This window comes from Drosophila teissieri, chromosome X (genome assembly GCF_016746235.2).
Source record: "Drosophila teissieri strain GT53w chromosome X, Prin_Dtei_1.1, whole genome shotgun sequence".
Taxonomy (NCBI): Eukaryota; Metazoa; Arthropoda; class Insecta; order Diptera; family Drosophilidae; genus Drosophila; species Drosophila teissieri.
Window position 1 is genome coordinate 20,937,539 of NC_053034.1, and position 5,573 is coordinate 20,943,111.

The window sequence follows — 5,573 nt, forward strand, 5'->3', positions numbered from 1 at the left end:
GAGGAGAAGGAGCAGAAGTTGGAGAAAAATGCGGCGAAGGAAGTGGAGCCATCGCTGGATTTTTCAGAACAAATTCACCTCCCCTGCCAACAAGTTGTAGATTTTCATTTCGATTCCGATTCCGATTTGCGTGCAGCTCAGCTCCTTCAGGCCACAAATTGCCGTACCATTTGCATATGGCTGGGAGATGGCGGGAAATGGGTGGCAAAGGGGGTGAAAAGTGGGTGGCACACGGGTGGAAAATTGGGGTACATATCACTCGATGCCTGTGCGCGACATGCACTCAAATGAAATCGATAAACAGTTTGGCATTTAATAAAATCAACATCAAACCGCTCCGATTTCCCGACATCCCGACTTACCGATTTCCTTCTCTTCTCTCGCACTTTTCCGCGCATTTTCAATTCACAAAAGCTTGCCACTCCCCCCCGCCCCTCACTTAATTACTTCAGGTTGTAGTGGAGTAGTTGAGTATTAATTGCCCGAACTTCTCGGATCACGACCTGGGGGCCTCTTGATTTATCGTGCGTTGACGGGTGCTTCGCTTTTTAATCCCTCTGATTTTTCACCATTCACCATTCTGCTGTACCACCACTCGAATCTGTTTAAACAGGTGACCGAGAAAAAGGACACAGCCACTGTCTAGATGTGAAGGGGTTGTCCTGCACCTTGAAAAGCAAGTAGAACCTGTGCCAACATTGAACATTCAAAGATATCCCATGTATTGGAATAAATAATTATTTATCGGTGTTAATGATTACCACCGAAACACGGTTTATCACATACGAATATTTAACTGAGATCTTCTTCAGTTGTACATACGCACCAATCGGAAGAAAATAAAGGCCTTTGGTCTATTGGAAAAGTGCAGCGAAGTTATATGTAGCACGCCTACAAAATGCAATTTTTATGAAAATTAAGATATCAACAATTATAAAGAAATAATAAACGCACATAATTCGCTTGTAGTACCAATCTCTAGATAAATTTATTGACTTATATTAATAAATTATGTACCAATTTGTTTCCGAGAGGCAGTTTGGAGAACCCGAAGCAAGTTCCACAAAGAATTTCTCGCAGTGCCGCAGCCGCTCCGCCGACCACGGCAATCTCAATCCCATCTGTCTGGCCTGCAGACCTTTGGCTAACTCGCATTAAATTCGTACGAGTTTCAACATTTAGCATATTAAGCGGGCACGGTTACCTAGCCGTAACCGGCTCGCAGGCAGACTGGACTCTCCGGACTGCGGACTCCGGACTCCGGGCTCCGGCTGGAGTCCGTAGTAGAGCTGGTCGTCTCGCTGCCGTGCGTTGCCGGATACGGGTGTGTGTGTGTGTGCGCCTGTGTGTGGGTGTGTGGGCCAGTGGACAAGCGGATGTTGTGCGATGCTGTTTATGCCTTTTACATTTTCCGCCGTAATGAATTCAACGTAACAGCAGCCGGGAGCGGGGATCGAAGGGCGGAGAAGGAGAAGGAAGATGGCGGAGGAGGAGAAGGAGGGAGGGACGGCAGCACACTGTGAAATTTCTAACTTCCGCTTTTTGCAAAGTTGACAACATGTCTGTCCGGCTATCCGGCTGTCCGGCTGTCCGTTGTCCGTTGTCCGTTTTCCAGCTCTCCAGGTCCTCAGCGGCACAGCAACATATGCGTCTTGCCCACATGTCGGCCTTGTGTGTCCTTAAAGTTGGCTTAGAGTCCTGACCCATTAGTGCGCGGCTTAATGTGTCCTACGTACATGGGGCTCATTTCGGCAGACATTGCGACTGCAAAGGGAAAACTTTAAGTATTTTTAGCACATCATAACGCAGCAGTCCAAATATTATTTATATCGATATCAACTGGATTGGATATCACATGGCTGTGCTGCATTTTACAGCAACATACTATAAATCATTAAAAACATGTCATCAATGGACATTGAAGTAAATTAAACAAATGAAGAAAACAAATCACATTTTAAGTGTTTACTTCTTTTCTTGTAAACGTTTAATATATTTCATTGAGATTATTTACACGGAGGAGCAAGAAGGAGCACTTGCAAAGGCGATCTGCTTCAATACCATATCCATTGCCAAGATGGAAGGTGAAAGGATTTTCAGGGCTGCGGCTGCAGGAGTCGGCGATTTAAAGGAGAATTGCACGGACTTCCTCGGGTTAACATGATAAAGTGTCGCCGCAGTGCCACCCAGAAGAAGGGACGCCCGGGTGGCTCTGTGTCCTGCGCCAGGACTCCGATTCCCCTTCCCGGATCTGGGCCATAATTCCAGTGCATTGTGTGTACCGCATGTCCGCATCCGCCACAGCCGCAACAATGCAAAAAATCAGAGGCAGCAAGAGCAACATTAAAAATTAAATCGAAAGAGCAGCAGCATCAGTCGAAATATAAGATATACATATATATAATATTATATATAAGTAAAGTAATATATAAGTAAAATTCTAGCCAAAAAGCCTGCAAATCGGCAATTAGATCGCAAAGAAACATCGCAGTAATATTAAAAAAAAAGCAAAAGTAGCAACATCAGCAGTTGCACCTGCAACACGAATGTCAGTCTTCCACGTTAGTAACAACACTTGCAGCACAAATTAGGGCAATGAAGTGGGAACACGAGCAACACGAGCAGCATAAGTAGCAGCAACCTTATTAACAACACCACAAACAGGAGAAACAACTGCAGCAACATGGCCAGAAATCAGCAGTATCAGCAACAGAGGGCGCCACTCCACCGAACACATCAGCAACTTGTGCAACTTGTGCAACTTGTGCAACTTGTGCAACTTGGGCAACTTGGACAACTTGTGCAACTGGGGCAACAGCAGCGCGGGCAACGGCTGCAGCAATCAGCATGCATAAGCCGTAACAGCGGCAACAACATCCATCGCTGGCATGAAAGAAAAATATTAAAATAAATTTGAATAAAAATGTCTGCAAAGATTAAATCGCCATTGCCACGGGCCGCCGTCGTCTGCAATTCCCAGACGTTTCCCGTAGCCCCCCGCCCCCGTCCCCGCCCCCGTTAGCCGTCTCGAATTGCAACTGCTCGTTTGGCTTATTGTTGCCGCTCTTGGCCAGTGCTCGCTGGCCCGGCACAAATAATACGTATCCGTTGCGGATTGCGCCCTACCCAGACGCAGCATCCCCACTGCCAGCTCCCTTATCCTCGTCCTCGTCCTTGTTCTCGTCCTCGTTCTCGTCCTAGTCCTCGTCGTCGTCGTCCTTCCTTCTCGCCCTTTGGCAACTTCTTAATTTGTTTATTTGTGGCCCTTGCCGGCGCCCTGCCCCCGTCGCTTTCACCTTTAAACAATTCCATTTACATGCGGCGACAAATTTCAGTTTTTATTACTTTCGTTGTCAACTTTCCTTCGCGGCCGCTCTTTGGGTCACCTCATCGCCACGTCGGGGCCACCCACCCACTTGCCTGAATTTTTCGCAATTTTCCAGGGACGAGCGGAAAAGTAGGCGCTGGGCATTTGATGCGACCGCAGCCGGGCAATAACAATAAATAAGTTAATTTAAATACAATAAACACAATCGAGCCTGTCAGCACAAAGAGAAAGTTGCAAATTAAGCGGGACAGGGCTTCACAAATTCCAATTTAGCGCGAGCAATTGATCTTGTTTTTAGTTTTAAGTTATGCTATATTTAGCTTCTTTTTTTTTTGGAAATGATTTTAAATCGCAATTAATTGCCTATTAATTTGAATGAATAAAAGCAAGAATAAATAGTGTTGACCAGTGCCTACTATTGTGATGTTGTGTGAAATTATTCAAATTTATTATTCAGTAAAGATTCTATAAGTTATGTCAATGACTTCCTCTGTTTGAGTATTTAATATAAATACATCAAGGTATCTTATATTCATTATATCACTATCATTATATCAATATCCTTATATTTTCAGTCTGAAATGCTCTTGATTAAAGGAAAGATGGCTTCCGTTCACTAAATACAAAGTTGTGTGCACATATTGTCGAAATAGGTAAGAGGCCACATTTTTAAATGCAGTATACAAAAGCTTTAAGTTTAATACAAAAGTTGTGACAAAATATTTTCATATGACCAAATAAATATACTCCATAAAATGTTATAATGCCGCATTCGGCAATGGAAACGCTTTTGTGGGAAAGAAAATAAACATTTTGCTAAGCCTTTGTGTGTAGCTGTTGCCGCTTAGAAGAAATAGGCGAAAGTTTTCTATTCCTTGCTGATAATTCTAAAACTTCACGTTTTGCTAAAAAAGTCAGTCCAAATATTTTATTTTATTTTATCGAGATGCTTTCCTAAACCATTTAATAATTGCATAACATAAAAAGTCTTCTTATGCAAACCCATTACCTTCTTTGTATTTATTGACAAAAGATTCATTCCATTCCATTATATTATTATAATAGAAAAGAAGGTTAGTTTACTTGTTTTTGATAGTACATATGTATAATTACAAATGGTTTAAAAACAACGGCTTGCCAAATCTTATATCCACAATTCGTGTAATGAAATTAATTTACTAAACTAAGACTTAACAAATTAACATACTTTTCGTACTGTGTATTCATATTAGAGAAGAATGCAAGAGTGGCATTTTTTGCCACCCTACTCATACTCAACAAATTTAAGTCCTTTTGTGCCTTAATTTTACAAAAATGTAAACCACACGAAACCGACATTTCTTTTTTATATATTATATTATTTGCTTTGTTAATATTTTTAATATTTGCTTCCCATATTTAACTTAATAAATGTATAATTGTATAATGTATAATTCTTTTTAAAATGATGGTTGTAGCTCCTGGAAAATAGCTGGCTCAGGCACTTCCTCCAGTAGGTAGAAATCACAGAATCCTCTGCTGCCACACAAAATCATTGCACCACTCACTCACAATTAGTATTAAAAAAAACATCGATAAAGTTGTTTGCTTACGTACGACTTTTGAGAAGCGACGAGAAGGGCACATATATTTTGGTACTATTTAGTATTATATAGTATTTAGTATTACTTAGTATTTAGTATTACTTAGTATTTAGTATTACTTAGTATTTAGTACTTAGTATTATTTAGTATTTAGTACTTAGTATTATTTAGTATTTCCTTTTAATGTAACGTAACACTTTCAGCTATCTTACTTATAATTTTATAATTTCACTTCGAATGCCAGCTAGAAAAATAGAAATAGTGTTAATTAAGTATAAATATTATTTAACAATATGCACCTGTGTCCAGTAGAGTAAAACACCTTAACTAAACCACTTCTTACGTGTATTGTACGAAAGTTTTGTCTCTCTTTAAACGGAGATTAAATTTGCCATTAATAGTTTATCTTTTGAATAAATACTGGTCTCGTCAAGAACATCTTAAGCTCTCAATAATTCTTTTTGTATTGATGGCTAAAATGTGAATGTGGCGTGAATTCCTGTTTTGATTATTCCGCAGTTGTATTGTATTTGTATTAAGTAGTTCTTCAGCTGAAAAATTAGTCTTTCTGGTGACTGCACAATTGGCAAAATCAACACAACGGTAGTGTTATCAGGCGGAAAAATGGAAAAATCATTTATCTGTCATTGGACAAGTACTGC